General features: G+C 35.5%; 1 long non-coding RNA gene across 2 annotated transcripts in view; it reads right to left on the reverse strand.

Annotated features, from left to right (window-relative positions):
• The window catches only part of LOC110346220 (uncharacterized), a 59,809-nt gene that overhangs the window by 20,168 nt on the left and 19,389 nt on the right, over positions 1-20,252 (reverse strand). For both annotated transcript variants that reach the window (XR_015445578.1, XR_002390124.2), the window contains exon 2: positions 6,928-6,994. This is a non-coding gene — a long non-coding RNA (uncharacterized LOC110346220). The remainder of the gene's footprint in view (positions 1-6,927; positions 6,995-20,252) is intronic.

Consider the following 20,252-nt stretch of genomic DNA (forward strand, 5'->3'; position numbering starts at 1 on the left):
TCTGAAATACGTTGCAGTTGAAGGTCTGGTTGAGCACAGAGATAGAAATTGGCATGTAGAGTGTAGTAACTGTTTTTGAAAATTCTTCAATCAAAAACACAAGAGATTTCAGAATTTAAATCATAGAAACATCTCCATTTAAGTCAAGGTAACAGATTATTCATTTTACTTGACATTTTAAACCATGAAGGGCTACTATGTCATTACTGCCACTATCTAAAGGACACAGCATTCATCAGCTCCAAGTTGTATCCAAGTGATTTCAATGTCATATAATCCTCAGTACAATTCCTAGTATTTGGTATAGCTCCTCAGATGTTGACAACAATATTGGTGAGGAGGGAGAGTTTGAATTTTAATATTTCCATGTTTTTTTCTGAAGGATTTCTTTTAAGCAGTTCAGTAATTATGTTTGTAAAATACCATCTGATGAAGCTTCTGGCACAATCTTTACTTCAATAACTTCCCTAAAGGCACTATATATAGCTACTGGAGATGTTGATATTTAATACAATAAAAAAGGCAGACAGGGCTGGGGATTTAGCTCAGTGGTTCCGCCACCTGCCTTGCAAGTGCAAGGATCCGAGTTTGATCCCCAGTACAAAAAAAAAAAAAAAAAAAAAAAAAAGGCAGACACCTAAATAAAATAATGTACATCAAATTTTGAAAAATGGAATGAGTATTATTGAGACAAATGACAGATGTATTAAGTCTGTAGAGCCTTTTGATGATCAAGAATGAAAGAATCTAGATATAATGGAATAGAAGAGATTTCTTAAGTAAATGAATAAAAACACATCTCGATGTACCATAAATTAACCTCATACTAGGCAAGAAATCTTAGTCTAGCAAACACTATGCTTTTCTTACAGCATTTTATGTTGAGATATATTTCACATAATATAGAATTCATCATTTTAAACTAGACATTTCTGTGTTTTAGTATTCCCTCTGTTGTGCAACTATTATCACTAATTGTAGATTGTTTCTATAACTCCCAAAAGAAAGACCACACCTATTAACAGTCCTGATGCCTACTTCCCCCATTCCCTGACAACCACCAATCTACTTTCTATCTTCATGCAGTAGCCTAATCCTGACATTTCATATAAATAGAATCATATAATATTTAGTCATTTGTGTCTGGCTTATTTCCAATAGCATAATGCTTTTAACATTTATCTATCTTGCAGCACGTAACAATATTTCATTCTATTTTATTGCTGAAAATATTCCATTGTATAGATAAAATACATTTAATTTATACACATTTGAGTTGTGTCCACTTTTTGGCTGTTCTAAATAATGCTGATGTAACTATTTGTGTACAATTTTTTGTATGGTCATATGTGTCACTTCTCTTGAGTATATATCTAGCAATGGACTTTGTGATTCGTATGGTAATTCTGTGTTCAATTTTTTAAGACACTGTTTTCTACAATTGCTGAATCATTCTATATTCCTTACAACAACGTAAGAAGGCCCCAATATTTCACATCCTAGGTAACACTTATTTTGTCTGTTATTGTTATTATAGCTCTACTAGTGGATGTAATTTGTATCTCACTGTAGTATTGATTTCCATTTTCCCCATGACTAATGATATTGACATCTTTTCATAGCCTTTTGTTGATTTTTATGTCTTCTTTGGAAAAATGTATATTCAAATATTTTGAACATTTTAAATCTTATTTTATTAGTACATGTGTGTAGTTATTTGTCTTTTTATTGTTGATTTACAGAAGTTATTTATTCTGCACAGTAGAACCTTATCAGATACACAGTTAGCAAATATTTTCCCATATTCTGTGGACTCTTTCATTTATTTCATTGTGTCATTTGAAACACAAAAGTTTTCAATTTTGGTGAAGTTCAATTCCTTCCTTCCTTCCTTCATTCATTTTGTTATATTGTAACAAGATCTCACTATGTTGCCCCAGCAGGCTTCAAATTCCTGGGGTAAAGCAATCTTCCTGCCTCAGCCTCCCAACATCTGGAATTGGCACACACATACCACTATACCTGGTTGTTTATCTTTCTTTCATTTCTTGTGCTTTTGATGTCATATCTAAAAAATTACCTAATACAAGGTCAAACAAATTTTTATCCATGTTATCTTCTAAGAGGTTTTATAGTTTTAGCTATGTCTAGACCTTTGATACATTTTAGTTAATTTTTGCATGGTAGAGCTTCAAATTCATACTTTTGCATATGGATAACTTGTTTTCTACCACCATTTGTTGAAAATATTATTTTTCCCCCACAGAATGGCCTTGGCAGTCTTGTTCAAAATTAATTAACCACAAATGATTTTTCAACTGTATTCTATTGGTTTTTTTTTTTTTTTAAAAACGATTATTTGCACCTTTTTTTGGGGGGGTGGCTTTATTTTATTGGTACGTTTAGATATACATAATGATAACATTTATCATAGGGAATTTATACCTGTACATGATATATCTTGCTTCTTTTTTTCCCATTTCCCTCTCTTCCCTTCAATCCCTCTTCCCCTCCTTATTTCCAAAGCTTTGTTTCTATTTTTTTCCTTCTATTCTTTTTTTCTTGTTCCTTCCTTCTTTACACCCTGCCCCCTCCCTTGTTCCCCTTCTCATCTGACCATTTTTGTCCCATTTCCCAAAATCTATTATACATTTTGGTCCTTATTTACACTTTTGGTTTCTCACACCAGAGAAACAATGTGGTATTTAAACATGTGTGTCCAATTTATCTCACTTAAGAGTATGGTCTCAAAGTGCATCCATTTAGCTATAAATATCTAAAGCTCATCCTTCTTTATGGCAGAGTAGTTCTCCATTGTATAAAAATCCCCATATCTTCTTTATCCATTCATCTGTTTTGGGGAATTTGGGTGGTTTCAAGGATTTAGCCATTACAAACTGCTTCTATAAACATGGGTGTGCATATATTGCTGTGGTATGATGCTTTTGTTACTTTTGGGAAGATACCAAGAAAGGGAATAGCTGGATCAAATGGAACTGCTAACCCTAGTTTTTTGAGGAATCTCCACCCTGATTTCCTCAGTGTTTGCACCAGTCTACACTCTCACCAACAGTGGAGAAGGGTTCCTTTTTCCCCACAGCCCAGCTAGCATTTGTTATTGGTTGATTTCTTGATAACAGCTGTTCAATCTGGAGTGAGATGAAATCTCACCATTGTTTTAATTTGCATCTCTCGAATGGCCAGTGATGTTGAACATTTTTTCATATATTTATTTGCTATTTCTACTTCTTCATCTGAGAAGTGTCCATTAATTTCAGATGCCCATTTTTGTATAGGGTCTTTAAATTTGGGTGGTCTGGTGTTTTTAGTTCTTTATATATTGCCTTTTGTCTGCGGAACAGTTGGCAAAATTTTTTTCCCCACATTGGTTTGTCTCTTCACTCTGTTGGTGTGTAAAAGCTTTTTAATAAGATGAAATCCTAGTTGTTGATTCTTTGTGATATATCCTATATGACCAGGGTTTGTTCATAAATTGTTTGCCTACACTTATGTCTCCAAGAGTTCTACCTATTTTATCTTTCAGCAAATTTAGTGTTTCTGTTTTAATATTTATATCTATGATCCGTTTTAATTTTAGTAAAGTACATGGTGAACGATATGGGTCCAGTTTTAATCTTCAGCATATTTAAATCCAATTTTTCCAACCTGATTTATTAAAGAGGCTTTCTTCCAATGAAGGTGTTTGGCTCCTTTGTCAAAGATAAAGTGGATGAGTGTGTTTGGAGTTGTCCTACATCTTTTAATTTGTTCTATTTTTAAATTTAATTTAATTTCATTTATTTTTGGTACCGGGGATCGAACTTGGGTCCATGCGCTTGCGCAGCAGGCGGCGAAACCACTGAGCTAAATCCCCGGCCCCTAATTTGTTCTGTTGATCCTCAGGCTTTTTTTTTTGTTGTTATTGTTTTTGTTTTTTTGCCAGTACATGCTGTTTTTATCACAGTAGCTTTGTAGTATAAAGTCTGGGATTGTGATGCCCCTGCCTTGCTTTTGTTGCCCAAAATTGCTTTTGCTATTCTAGGTCTCTCCTGTTTTCAAATGAATTTTAGGATTGTTTTCTCTAATACTGTGAGATACGTTATTGATATTTTGATCAAGATTGCATTAAATCTGTATAGCAATTTTGGAAGTATGGCCATTTTCACTATATTCATTCTTCCTACCTAAGAACAGGAATATCTTTCCATTTTCTGATATCCTCTTCCATCTCCTTTTTCAGAATACTGTAGTTTTTGATGTAAAGGTCTTTTGCTTCCTTCATTAGATTGATTCCTAGGTATTTCATCTTTTTCAATGCTATTGTGAAAGGTGTTGTTTCCCTAATTTCTCTCTCAGTATGTTTGTTATTTATGTACAGGAATGCTATTGATTTTCGAGTGTTGATTTTATATCCAGCTACACTACTGAATTTGGTTCTTAAATCTAGAAGTCTTTTGGTGGAATTTCTGGGGTCTTCTATGTAGAGTATTATGTCCTCTGCAAATAATGATAATTTAACTTCATCTTTTCCTATCCTTATTCTTTTCATTCCTGTCTCTTGTCTGATTTTTCTGGCTAATGTTTCCAGAACTATATGGAATAAGAGTGGTTACAGTGGACATACTTGTCTGGTTCCTGATTTTAGTATGAAAACTTTCAGTGTTTGTTCATTTAGTATAATGTTGGTTGTTGGCTTGTCATAGATTGCTTTTATCAGTTTCAGGTAAAGACCATGTATTCCAATTTCCTATAAGTTTTTTTTATCATGAATGGGTGTTGGACTTTTTAAAATGATTTTTCTGCATCTATTGAGATGATCCTATATTTTATTTCCTTGGCTCTGTTAATATGGTGTATTTCTGTTGGTCTTATACATCTTATTTTTATGCTAGTACATCACTTACTTGATTATTGTAACCTTGGATTAAGTTTTCAAAATTAGAATGTATGAGCCATCCAAATTTGTTCTTTTCAAATTTGTTTTGGCTATTGTGTCTTTTGTAAATTCATATGAATTTTAGGATGGGCTTTTCCATATTGCATTGAGGCAAGTGGAATTTTAAGAATTCCACTGAGTCTGTAGGTTAATTTGTAGAATATTGCCATCTGAACAATATTAACATTTCCAATCATAAGCATGGGATATCTTTTTATTTACTTAGATATTTTAAATTTTTCAACATGTAAGAGATTCTTAATACATATTTTGCTAAATCAGTAAATTTAATTGTCTGGGGGCTTACAAATGAGAAGTCAAGTGAATTCTTGATTTAATGATGTACTTATGAGTCACTGTTTTTAGCGCTACAGTGTGCTAGTACATTAGATGTCTTGACCAACTTTTCTCCTAAAAACTAATAATATTAGATAGATGTATCAGTGAATAAAGGGCTCATTTTAGTGGAAGTAAAAAGAAGACCCATTGTAAAGTTGAAATCCCATTAAATATACCTTAAAGGAACAGTGATTACAAGCAAACCTTTCTCTCTCCCCACTCACTGAAGAGGAAATTATCTAAAGTAAAAAAGAATAAAATGCTCTTCTGAGACTTCTCAAGTGTAAATCAGTAACTACTCCCAAGTTTATACTATTTAATGTATTAAAATATCTGAAACCAAGAATTTTGGTTTGCAGTAACCAACGCAAATATCTTTGGAGAAATCAACTTTCATCTTATGACTCAAAAGAATCAACACAAATATTAATTCATAGTGAGAATTATAATACATGTAAGGACATAATGTAGCATTAATGAAAGCAGAAAACACAGGCAACAGATTCAGTTCCCCGAAGACTTCAGATTGGAATTAACAGAATACAATTTGAAATAATATTATTTATAATGTTTAAAGAAATAAAATAATCAAATATTAATAAAAAGTCAGAGGCAATAAAAAGCATCTCACTCATTTTGAAAAATAATTTTTAAAATTTTATAAATAAAAAACTGCAATAATTTAAATAACAAAGTGAAAACATTCATTGAGCCATTAACATGTGGTTATGGAGAGGCAGACCAATGATGATTAAGATCCTCTTGTGATAGTTTACCAACATAAACACCAAGTAGAACAGCTATGTATGCATTAAACTATTTTCACAAGAGCTAAGGAAACTGGGTGAGAGATCATAATGCCTACTTTTAATATAAGAAAAAGAAATATACATTCATGAAAGCAGGAGTTGCTTGCATTGTCCCTTCCCCAACACCATGCTGGAGCATGGAGAATGATGCATTCTGCTTGAAGGGCAAAGAGGAAATTGAGCCAGGTCTTAGATTTGAAACTCAGCACCAGGCCCACCATGGTAAAACTCAGTGCCAGGCAGAGCCACATGATCACTATCACCAGGCCAACCCCCCAAGACCAAGACACTACATTAGGTCAGTTGGCTGAATGCCTACACCACCCCTTTTCTAACTTTGGAATGCAGAGTAGGGAGCCAGACTCTACCTTCTTGGAGCAAGTTATCACACGTCTTTGTCTTGGAACTCAGTGCCAGTTCTTCCACGGCAAAATTCAATAGCAAGTACAAAGCAAAAGCCTCACATATGGGCCAGAGACTGAAGGCAGAACCTCACATATGGCCAAGGGACTGCTTTACCAACACTACTGCAACCTGAGGCAACATAGCCTGGAGTCAGACCCCATTCACTGAGGTAGGACAGTATAGCAAACAGAAGACTTTGGCTTTAAACTTAGTGCCAGGATGGCAAAATCTAATATTGGACAGATCATAATGGCCTACATCCCTGGACCTGCCTCTGGACAGAGACTTTGGAGCAGTCCAAGTAGCAGGAGAAGAGACTACCCCAATCTATTGGACTTCTGTTGCAGCCAGCATCACCTGTGGCTGATTGTAATGATCTTGGGCCATAAGACCACCTCAGCAATAGGCAGCCCATAACAACAAGGTCATCGTTCTTACCCCAGTGCTGTGCTGGTCATGGTACACACAAAGATTGGTACTGTTGCTATTTGCCATAACAAATTATCTGAAATGAAAATCAATAAAACAATCCCATTTATAATAGCTACAAAAACACATACCTAAGAATAAATTTAAACCAAAGAGTTGAAAAATGTCTATAGTGAAACATCAAATATTAATGAAAGAAATTGAAGAGGACACACATCAAAAAAAGAAAATGGAAACACATGTCATGTTAATGGATTAGTAGAATCAATTGTGTTAAAATGTCCAGGCTATTCAAAGCAATCTATAGATTCAACGCAATCCCTATCAAAACATAAATGGCATTTTTTACATAACTAGATAAAATAGCACAGTACTAAATTTTTTCCTGTGGTGTTGGAGATTGAATCCAGAGCCTTCAACAAGCTAGGCAACTGCTCTATCTCTCACATATATCTTCAGCTTATATCCTAAAATTTAAATGGAGCCACAAAAATGCCCAAATAGACAAATCTATCTTAATTCTCAACCTGGCTGGATTAAGAGACTCTTGAAGAGGTGATTTGATTGTGTGGGCACTAGGTGAATTGGTTGTTAGGAGGTGGGGCCCAGTTAGAGGAAGTGGATCAGGGAGCGTGACCTTTGGGACTACATAGTCCCTGGGACCTTCCTTCTGGCTCTTCCCTTCCTCTCTACTTCCTGGAGGCCATGAGTTGAGCCACTTTCCCTTGCTGTGACATTTCTGCAGTCTAGCGAACCATGGACTGAAACCTGCAATCACGAGCCAAAAACAAACAATTTCCTCCCTTAATTATGTTAGGCATTTTGTTCTAGCAATAAAAAGCTGGTCAATACACCATCCATAGGAAAAAGAATAAGAGGCATTACACTACCTGACTTCAAAATATACCACAAAGCTGTAGTAATCAAAACAGCACAGCATTGGCTATTATTGTGACAATATTAGCAAGAGCTAAGAAATGGAAACAACCTAAGCATTCATCAACAGATAGATAAAAGAAAATATAAAAGATAAAAGATAAAAGAAAATGTACATAAATGCAATGGAATGTTATTTAGCCATACAATGGAAGTACTTCCTTTCATTTTTGACAACATGAATGAAACTGGAGATCAATTTCTCAAGTGAGATATGTTAGGTACAGAAAGACAATTACCACATGATCTTACTCATGCTGTATCTAAAACTTTGTTGTAATGGACAATGAGAAAACAATGGTAGTTACAAGAGGGAAGAGTAAGAGGGGGTGGGAGGAATGGGGAAAGGTTGATCAAGGAGAACCAAGGTATAGATAGGAGCAAGAAGTTCTGGTGTAGTATTGCATAGTAGAGTGCCTATAGACAAAAATAATATACTGTACATTTCAAAAAGTAGAAAAAATATTTTGAAAGTTTTCAGTACAAAAGATAAATTGAGGAAACAGATGTTTACTCTAATGTAAAGATTATATAATGTGTACATGTACCAAAACATCACATTACTCCATTAATTTGTACAATTTTTGTTTTTATGTATCCACTGCAACAAATTTAATTTAAATGAAAAAAGAAATAGCTATACAGAACATGTAGTTGACATAAGACTTCTACTCAGGATATATAAAATTTCCTAAAACTAAATAATAAGTGAGCACACACACACAAAAAAACAACAAGAAGAAATGAACAGAAAACCTAAGAGACAATTCAAAAAAGCCAAAGAAGCTCATACATATGTGATCAACAGCATTAGACTTCAAGAAAAAGCAAATTAAAAGCACAATGGGATACTAGCACATGTACAGAATGACTAAAATTAAGAAGAATAAAAATATCAAATATTGGAAAGGATGTGAAACCACCAGAATTCTCATACATTTCTGATGGGAATATAAAATGATTCAACAGCTTTGGAACAAATTTTGGTGGAGTTTTTTTGTGGTTTTTTTTGGTACTGAAGATTGAACCGAGGGCCTTTACATTGGGCTAGATCCCCAGCCTTTCTTTAGTTTTTATTTTGAGACAGGGTGTTGTGTTCATGTTTAGATGTCTCCCCAAAGCCTCATGCAGTTATAGGTGGGGCTTTTTCCCAGAGGTAGCTGAATCTAGAGTGTGTGATGTTGGAATTGATTCATGGTGCAATGCCAGGATCAAGGAAACTAGAATTAAGGGTGTGAGTGCTACCTGCCCTAAGTATCTTGTTTAAGACATAAGGGATAGAAAGGGCTGTGGTCCTCCCTTGTTGCTTTGCTACCTTCTGCCCACCATGAACTGTTTCTTCTATGTGATGCCTGTCTGCCATGCCACCCTGCCTTGGAGCCAGCCAATTATGGACTGAAACCTCTCCAAACTGGGAGCTAAATAAGCCTTTCCTCCTTTAACTTTGTGTATCAGGTATTTTATCTCAGCAATAAGAAAAATAACTGAGACACAGGGTCTCACTAAGTTGCTCAGGCTTAGCTCAAACTTGTGGTCTTCCTTCCAGGACAATTTCTTATAAAGGTAGGCATTTTAAGGAGAATATACTTACTTATCTGTGACTCAGTGATTCCATTCCTAGGTATTTACTCAAAAGAAACAAAAATATATGTCCACTAAAAGTTTTAGAAGGCTATTTAAAGAAGCTTCATCCGTAATAGCCAAAACCCAGAAACATATCAAATGCCCATCAATAGAAAAATGTATACATGAATTGTGGTATATTCATACAATAAAATACCATTCAGTTATAGAAGAGAATGAACTATTTAACAACAATATGGATGCATTTCCTAGATATTATGGTGAGTTAAGGAAGTTGGACCCCAAAGCATACATAGTTTATGATACCAATTTATGTGAAATTCTAGAAAGGGCAAACTAATCTGCCATGAAAAATTAGCAGTTGCCTCTGTCAATAGGAGATTGGGAAGTGGTATGAGGAAGACTTCTGGGAGTACAGAAATGTTCAATAGCTCGATGGGGTACAAAGTGCATGTTATATTTATTTATCAAAATGATACAGTTAAGATTAGTACATTTTAATATAGGTAAATTTTATCTTAAAATACATATGATGATATTAATCAGAGCTTCTGGGAAAGAATAGAAGTAGAATAAAAGTAATCTTCTCATGACTCTGTGAGTAAGATGAGTTAGGGCAACAAAGGAGAAACTGTATTCTGAGAGAAAGTAAAGTTAAAAAGCATAGCAGAAAGGGAACTCAGAGAAACGTAGTCTGCAATGCTAACCTTGGCTCTTTGTGGGGAGGTGAAGCTGACTCTGCAAGCACAAGGTAAGCCTGGAGAGTACTGCCAGCCCCAGTGATAACAGACCAACAGTCCTAGCTACAGAAGAAACCCATGGTTATTGCAAGCTGTAATTCTAATGTGGGGATTTGATCTGAATGTGACTTCTCTTGCAAGGCAGGACAGCTTTGGAGAATAAATCTACCATAATGCTCACCAAACCTTGGAGTGCTATAACAAGGAGCCATCTTGTACTATCCACTATCGTTTGGAATTGAGCTACTCTGGGGATCAGAAATCACAGAACAATCCCACCTCAGGGTCCCTGGGGACACCTGCTGCAGTGACTGGGTGGGAGATAGCCACAAGAGACAGTTATGGAGAGGGAGTCAATAACAGATTCACTGAGAAATTTAAACAGTGGGGATCTCATGCTGTGGAGAGCACAGTTGTTGGCAGCACCACGGTTTGTGATTTTCTCAGGTAGCTGGGTCTGAAAGCATCAGGACTAAGACCAGTGGCTTGCTTGATCTTTGTGACTGCCTCCTTCCAGTGCAGAACTCAGCAGTCTGTTTGCTACTCCTGCTGCCCAAGGAATTTGAGGATATATTTCTGCTTGGACATTTGCTATATGATAGATATACAAATAGAGGGCCTCTTGGAGCAAGGTGGGAATTGACCTTCTCCCATGCCATGAAGCTAATTGGGGCTAGCAGTGGTTCTAGGTGCACACAAGGAAACAATAATAAAAATCTTGTGGAATGAATACAGCCCTGAGACAGACAACATAGCCTTAATTGCCCAGGTCCAGTGGGAAATGTAGGGCAGAGATTAGCATTCATACAGCACCAATCTGTTTGGTAGGAGCAGAGAAGAAATATAACAGGCTTCAAGTGTGACTCACTATTACCTCCACCATACCTAGTGGATATTAATATTAGGGATTTTGGAAGAAACTTCTCCAGTACAAACACCTCAGCATGGAGAAATTCTTGAACTATTTTTTTTCTTTTTCTCTTATGTATCAGTCAGTCCTTACTTGGACGACGTCCATGGTAAAGACTGGAACTCCTCTGAGGAAAAAGAAGTAATTCTTTTTGTTTCCCTTTTATACTATTCTGGTGGTAATCCTCCTTAGTATGGGTCTTCCACACCCAGAATTATGCTGAGTCAATTTAGTTGTGTGTTTCTTACTAAAGTTGACACAATTAATTATCACACTTATTTTATCTAGTTATATTTACTTTTATTTTTTTTTAATTTTTATATATTTTGGTACCAGGGATCAAACTCGGGACCGTGCACTTGTGAGACAGGCAGCAGAACCACTGAGCTAAATCCCTGGCTTTACTGTTAAAGAATAATTCCTTAATTGGATTTTTTATGCTTGTTCATTTTTCCTTTTGTCATCTCTTTTTTCTTTTAAAAATCTTGCTTCTTCAATTTTTCCCTATCCCTGCCTCTTCCATTTTAATTATTACTAAATTATTTCTTATAGTTATTAATTTTTAACCTTTTAGTTTATTTTCTATTGCTATTGGTGATGTAGTTGTTGCTTTTACTGTTTTATGTATCTGATTTGTTTTTTTAGGGCTGCTGTTATTGCAGTTTGCTTTCTGCTATCTGAGTGATAATACCTTCTCTTGAAAGTAGAAGAGATACCCACACCAACTATTCAAATCTCAATGTAGAAACACAAGAAATATATGAAAAAGCAAGGAAACAGGAGTCCTCCAAAGGTCCATTACTCTTCTGTAACTGAATCCAAAGATATTGGAATGGATGAAATGGTGGACAAAAAATTTAAAATATTTACTTTACAAATGATCAGTGACTCCAAAGAGGATATAAATAAACACCTCAATGAATTAAGAAAGACAATGTAGTTTATGAAAGAACATTCAAGAAAAAATGATCCTGAAAAAGACCTAAACAGAAATAGTAGAAATGAAAGCTCAGTAAGTCAAATAAAAAAATCAGTTGAAAATTTCACCAAGAGACTAGATCAGCAGAAAAAAATATTAGAGCTTGAAGACAAGACTGGTGAATTAACACATTCAGACAGTATTTGAGAAAAAAGAAATTATGCACAGAACAAAGAAAACCTACAGAACATGATTAAGAGACAAAACCTACAAATAATTTAGACTAAGAAACTGAGATACAGGCTAAAAGTATAGAAAACTTATTTGTGAATATAAATTAAGTGCAGTCAAAACTAATTACCAGCTTGAAAGTAAGTATGCTTGGTTCTGTTTAAAAATTATTTCCTCTACTGAGAAGTGTCTGTTCATTTCAGTTGCCCATTTTTTATTGAGTCTTTTATTGGGGGGGGTCCTAATTTTTTGAGTTCTTTATATATTCTAGATATCAGTCCTCTTTTCAAGGGGTAGCTGGCAAAATTTTTTCCCATTCTATAGATTGTCTCTTCATTGTGTTGGTTATTTCCTTTGCTGTGCAAAAGCTTTTTAATTTGATATAATCTGATTTGTTGATTCTAGGTATTATATCTTCTGCAATTTCAGTTTTGTTCAGGAAGTCTTCGCCTATGCCTATATTTTCAATAGTGTTACCAATCTTTTTGTCCAGAAGATTCATCGTTTTTGTTTTTATATCTAGGTCTTTATCCATTTTGATTTGATTTTAGTACAGGGTAAGAGATATGGATCTAGAAGAGGTAGTGTAAATGGCCAATAAATTCATGAAAACATATTCAGCATTTTTGGCAATGAGAGAAATACAAATTAAAACAACACTGAGATTCCATTTTACTCCACTTAGAATGGTCATTATCAAGGATTTAAAAAATAACAAATGCTGGTTAGGTAGTAGGGAAAAAGGGATTCTTCTGCATTGTTGATTGGAATGCAATAACTACTATGGAAATCAGTATAAAGATCTTTCAAAAATTAAAAATAGAAATTTCATTTTAACTAGCTGCCCCTCTTCTGGGTAACTTTTAACTTTCTGAAAAAGTTAAAATCATCATATTACAGTGATACTTGGATACTCATGTTTATAGCAGCACAACTGTCATTAGCTAAGCTATGTAAGCAGCCTGTAGGCTCACGAACTAATGAAGGAATATATGTGGTATATATACACAGCATAATACTACTTGGCCAGAAATAAGGATAAATTTGGGTCATTTACAGGAAACTGAGTGGATCCTGAGATCATAATACAGACAGTTAGATATCCCACGATTTCTCTAGTACAAGAAACTGAAAATAATACATAATTTAAAGAGCAGAATAAGAGAGATCATAGGAAGCATGGAGGTAGACTCTGTGGAGATAGGAAGGGAATCTGGGGAAGGAGGGAGAGTGGAGGGTGGGGGATAGGGGAACAAAAATGATCAACATACAATATGTATATGTACCAGTTCCCCAAGATGAATGTAATTATTATGTATCACAAACATATACTAATAAAAAATTTAAAAGATTATTTCCATCTTTATTTTAAGTAATTTTTTTATTTTGGTACCGGGGATTGAACTCAGGACCTTGCTCTTGCGAAGCAGGCGACAGAACCACTGAGCTAAATCCCCGGCCCTATTTTAAGTAGTTTTGTTGTTGTTGTTGTTATTGTTTTACAGTGCTGGGATGAAACCCGGGGCCTCTCACATGCTAGACAAGCTCTCTAACTCTGAGCTACACTCTGAATAGAATAGAGGCATTCTATATCAAATGTTCATAAGTGGAAAATATGAAAAAGTCATACTTATTTACTCACTGTTTCATTCCTGATGCAGATATCAAACTTTGTGTTAGAACATTTGGAAAGAATAATTGTCATTAAATTTCTTCAGCAAGTATTATTTAAAATTCTCTTAGTGTGTTTAGCACCATTTTAATACAAGAGGTTTCACAGTAATGTACTATTTTGTCTAAAAGATTTTTGCATCCTCAGATATTAAGAGGATATGATATTGTGCTTTCAGGAGAAACAGACATAACACAGAAAATGCTTAGAATGTAAACAGAAATAACCAAAGAGAAATGAAGTGATGATGCTGGCAATGAAACCCATAATTTTTTTCCTGAGTCATTACTAAATTGCATACACATGCCTAAGGTAAGTGGCAGCAGCATAACATAATAGACCAAATACTCAATTAGGAAACTAAAGAATTAAGTTCAAGTCCAAGCTCTGTGCTTCACCTCTCAAGACACTATTGCTCCTTCAATAAGCCAAGCTGTTAACCTTGAAACTCTTTCTCAGCCCTAACAATTTTGAATTTATAATGATATCCTTATCCTATGTCTATGGTGTTTGGGTTGTACTTAGGAATCAGTGCCCTGGAAGGATGGAAATGTGTTTGAGACATCTCAGGTAAATTGCCTCACTTTGGATAATATATGGTAGGAGTCCACTAAATGAATATTGTCAAGTAATGTGCTGTCAATGTGAGCTACAATGATGATTTGAATCATTGGATAACACAAATATTAATATATATTAAGAGTTTCTTTAGATGGTTTTGTTGATAGCAGGTAATCCTGCCAATCTTCACAACATTCAAAATATCCCAAAGATTGATATGATGGGCAAGTTGGGAAAAAAGTGATAATAAATGACTTTATCCATCTGTGTTATTTATTACACATTTAACAGCATCCATCAGTATGATGCATACTCACTGGGACAAATGTGTACAAGCGGTAACTTCGTTCATGAATGCTTTGTTTGCAAACAATTTGGTTCACAAACAGAAGCGTTTGGCAAAATTTTGTTTTTGTTTGCAAACTCTGCATCAGGTGACAAACATAACCATGGCCATCTTTCCTACACAAACACAAATGTAGTCATCTTCCAAAATCATAGAACAAATCAAGTTCATGAACTGGGGTACCACTGTATTTAGTGTGAAATAGTTTCAAGGGGTATTTTCTTTGCCTTTGTGCTTCACTGCACATTCCATAATTAAATCTACCAAAACATCAAAAATAGATAAATCTGGATTATTAATTCAAGACAAGTTAGTCTCTTCATAGTATCAGAGAAAAAGAGAATCATTATACCAGACATTTTCATGTGTCCAGACAAGTTGTTAAACAGAGTAGAAAACAATTATGTACTTGTGTGGCATCATGGAGTTACCATTGACTTACTTTTTTCATCCATCAAATGCTTGCAGTCACCCAGGGCTCTAGGCTTAAGAATCAAGCAGATTAGACATAAGGTAGGAATTACAACGTTAGTTTTAGATATTCTGGTATTCCAACATGTGTGCAGCAAATAGTTAAACAGCAGGCCTGAGACTGCTGTATTTAGAAAGGCCTGCTTGCAAGGTTGGACCTCTGTTTATATCTGGGGACTTAGACTTCAGGCAGGTTCCTATAATTTCTTAACTGATAAGGACAGCTCGCTGTGCCTAAACTGTACAAACATTGGGCTGAATACCTGCCTCCCTTCTATAGTACTGAAATCTTACTACATGCTAGGCAGTGGGTGTCTGTATGACCAGTCCCCAACCAAATCCTGTGGCAGGTAGTCTCTAATGGTCTTCCCTGGTAGACATCTCACACATCTTTCCACAATTCAGTGCTGGAGGAATTAAGTACATCCTGTGTGATTTCATTTGGAGAGGAGTCTTGGAAGTTTGTGCGTTTTCCTCCAGATTTCATCCCATGCATTTTTTCTCTTCATATATTGTGCTTTGTATCATTTTGCTGTGATAAATCTCAGCCATAAGTACAACTATATTTTCAACCTTGTGGGTTCTAGCTAATTGCTGATCCTGGGAGTGGTTCTGTTGACCCCTCCACATGCACTATTTTTATATTCTGAAATCCTGGTGTTTTTTTTAGTATTTTAAAAAATATATGGGGCCGGGGATTTAGCTCAGTGGTTCTGGTGCCTGCCTCGCAAGCGCAAGGTCCCAAGTTTGATCCCCAGTACAAAAATATATATATATATATATCTATATATATAAACTTTGAATCATTGGTATATAGAGATGTATCTATTATGTACCCATAATTGAGATAATTATATGCTACATTAAAATTTTGAATCAAACAACAGTGAACTGAATTAGAACGTGTTCTGACCATATGTCTCACCTTTTTTTCTTTTTCTTTTTTGTTTGGTTTTTGAGATAGGGTCTCACTATGTAGTTCAAGCTGGCCTTGAACTCACAGTGATCCTCTTGACTTAGCCTCCTGAGTGCTGGGATTACAGGTGTGTGCCACCATGCCCAGTATGTCTCACATTTTTAAATGCTTTCCAAGGTAAAAATATTTTATTTTAGCTGGGGATTTAGCTCAGTGGTTCTGCTGCTTGCCTCACAAGTGCAAGGTTCTGAGTTCGATCCCTAGTACCAAAAAACAAAAACAAAAAACTTTACTTTAAATTACTTTATTACTGAGGTTGAAGATCTTAGGTTTATTAGTCATCTATTTTTCCCCAGTGCCCATAATTGGGACAGATGTATGTGCATTCAGGAAAAGAGAAGAAGGATGTAGTAGAGACTTTAAAACAAGGAAGAGATCAAAAAAGTTTTCTGGGCCAAATCTTAGGTCTTATCTTAGAGCCTAATCACTCTTTCCTTTCAGACCCAGAATCATTATGCTTCCCAGGTTGTAAAATAGAAATAATAATAGTGCTAATTTCATATAACTTTTGTGAAGTTTAAATAAGCATCTATAAAATGCTTACCACAGTGTCTAGCATACAAGTTCTCCATTTCTGGTGTGTCTAAGGTGGACCTCATCATCTTATGTCTGCCTTACTGCAATTGCTGTCTTGAGAATTTAACCTCTTTTGTTAGTCATTGTGAAAATGATAATTCTCATTTCCTTTCACCAAAACCATTACCAACCATTTCCTACTACATCAAGTGAAATACCCTCTGCCTAGTTTTCTGTGTCCTACTCTACCTTACAAACTTTTCTTTCAGTATCACTGTGGTTTTCAAAATTGAGCACAGGTCAAAATTACTGAGAGGGCTTGTTAAAAGAGTTTACTACTCACCTTCTGGAGTTTCTCAGTAAATCTGAGTAGGGCTCAATACATACATTTCTAATTCCAAAGTTATTTTGCCCATCTAGAAGGCACTCTTTAAGAACCACAGCCCTAGCCAGGCATGGTGGTGCACACTTGTAGTCACAGCACTCTGGGAGGCTGAGTAGGAAGATTGCAAATTTAAGCCCAGCCTAAGCAATTTATAAAGACCCTTGTGGAAGGAGAGGAGGGAATTGAAAATGATCATGGTATGATATATATGTACCAGTTCTTTAAAGCTAATGTAATTATTATGGATCACAAACATATACCACCAAAAATTCAAAATGTGGGGAAAAAAGGAAGAAAAAACAAAATAAATTTTAAAAAAATCAAAGGGCTAGGCATATAACTCAGTGCAAAGGCTCTGAGTTCAGTCTCCAGCACTGCAACAAACAAAAACCCCCAACAACAACAACACCCCCACCCCAAACCCCTATCCTAACAAAGTCAAACATGATTGCCTGCTGGGTATCTTCCACAAAGAATTAAAAGAATCATACCACAGCGATATATGTGCACCCATGTTTATAGCGGCACAGCTTGTAATAGCTAAAGCTTGGAAACAGCCCAAGTGCCCATAAACTGGAAACTGGATAAAGAAGATGTGGTTCTTTCATAAAATGGAGTACTACTCAGCCATAAAGAATGAGAAACTAAAGACATTTATAGCTAAATGGATGCATATTGAGGCCATACTCTTAAGTGAAATAAATAGGACACACATGTATAAATACCAAATAGTTTCTCTAGTGTGAGAAACTGAAAGTGTAAATAAGGATTAAACTGATTAAAATTAATAATTGATAATTTGAAATAGGAAAAGGTCCAAAGGTATAGAGGTGGTGGGAGGGGAAGGGGAAGGGAAAGAAGGGAAAGGAAAAATTATGAGAAAAGAAAAAAAATGGAAACGAAATCTATGTAAATAGGGAAGGGTGGAAGGGGTGAAGGGCGCACAGGTAATGGGGAAAAAAATAAGAACCAAGATACATCAGGTACAGGTACAAGCACCCAATGATAAATGTAAACGTATTGTATACCTAAAATGTACCAATAAAATAATTTTTAAAAAACAAAACATGATTGCCTAAGTAAGGTCATTTGGAGATTTAGCTTTTGCCCTTGGAATAGTGTTCCTTTTGACTCATGCTCAACTGAAATTCCAATAAGTCACAGGGAAAGTTCGTGTGACTTTGTTTTCTTTGACTAAAAAGTTTTGAGTCCTTTTCCTAAAATATTACCTCCCTCCTTCCCTAGTAGCACAAAAATAAAAATAATCCCCAGATGCTATATTGTCCCTCTTTCTGACTTAGTATTCAGTCATTTTGCTTTCTGTTGATTTTAATACATTCTTCCTTTTCATGTCCACCTATCCTGCTTTTCTTATCTGGAATGTTCTGTCTGCTTGCTAGTCCTAAGATCCTATCCAGTCCAATTCAAGACCCTATTGATGTCTCTGTTCTTCAGACTGCTATTGGTCAATAAAATCTGCATCACACCTCTTTTTAATCTGATCCTCTGGATTGAATACAGGGCCTCACACAAGCTAATCAAAGGCTTTTTCAGTGAACTACAACCCCAACCCAGTTTAATAATTCTGTGAATCCTCCTCCTCCTCTTCCTCCTTCTTCATTTGGTACTAGAGATTGAACCCAGTGTCTTCATGCTGAGCTATATCCTCAGCAACCACCCCCCCCCTTATCTTCAGATAGGGTCTCCCTAAGTTGCCTAGACTGGCATTGAACTATCCTTCTGCCATCATCTCCCAGAGTGCTGGGTTTATGTGTTTGTGTCATCACTCCTGGGCCAGTTTAATTTAGTTTAATTCTTTATATGTTATTTATACTTATTTCATGTATGTGACTGGAATTTATAAGAACCTGATTTTTTTATGGGCCGGGGATTTAGCTCAGTGGTTTTGCCGCCTGCTGCTCAAGCACAAGGACCCAAGTTCAAAAAAAACAAAGGTAAGAACCTGATTTTTTATGCTTACATTTTTTATATTTCTAAGTTTTAATTGACACATGGTAGTTGAACGTATTTATGGGATACAATATGACACAGGATGATTGGCATACCATCACCTCAGACGTTTATTATTGCACAGGGGTCATGCTATTCTTTGTAACACTTCCATCTTAGTATATGTGCTGAAGTGAACATAATGATGTAAATGTTTTATGACAGAAATTATATTTTATTTCCTCCACATCTCCCCTATGCAGAGTCTAACTCAAGAGTGAACATATATGTTTAATAATTATTTAGCTGATTGATTTGCATGGTCAGTTTATACATTTCAATTTTGAGACCATATGCTTTCAATTTAATCCATAATTAGGCAACGATGAAGGTAAGAACTGCAGAAGTCCAGCTTCTGTCTTCTTTAGACACAGAAGCTGCAGCACAACTCTCATGTCTACAATGTGTATATTGCTTGTCATAGCTTTCCAAATTTGTATCTGTCTTAATGCACTCAGAATTATAGGGAAATGATTATTATAGCAGATTCTATATAGAACAACATGCAAGATTGCAGCCTTGTACTTAATGGCAAATGGTAGCAGATTGTTTTGTTCTGCCTTAAAGTGAAGATGGATACAGTAAAAAAAGAATTTGATGCTGACTGCTGCTTCTGCAGCTTTGTTATATTTTAAGTGCCCTCAACATTTATGACTCTGGCAGATAGTCAAGAGACATACATTTTATTTCACTCCCTGTAAACGGGGGTGCAAATTTGTTTCCTCAGTCATTGTTGCTGTTAGGGAACAGAACTTGTGGCTCTTTTCAGGTTCAGACAAAAAATATCTTGCTTAATTTTATGGTTTCTTGGGATTGTAGTTTTCACAAAACATCATTCAATGTAAAATAATGTGGAAGCAGTCAGAAGCTCAACTATTTGCTTTTATATTTGACCATCATAAATGTGATAAACCCCAACAGTGACTAGAGAAGGTGTGGCAGTACACACACATTCAAGGACAAAGGTGTGTTTTCAATGATTTCTAAATTGGTTCTCTATAATATGTTGTTTCCCTTGATCACAGTGAACTAGAGAAGTAGCACCATTTTACACCCTCTGTCTTAGTCCTGGAAAAT

The sequence above is a fragment of the Heterocephalus glaber genome, unplaced genomic scaffold (assembly GCF_053883595.1).
Source record: "Heterocephalus glaber isolate CG9 unplaced genomic scaffold, H.glaber_assembly_v1.0 deba00001613, whole genome shotgun sequence".
NCBI classification, from domain to species: Eukaryota; Metazoa; Chordata; class Mammalia; order Rodentia; family Bathyergidae; genus Heterocephalus; species Heterocephalus glaber.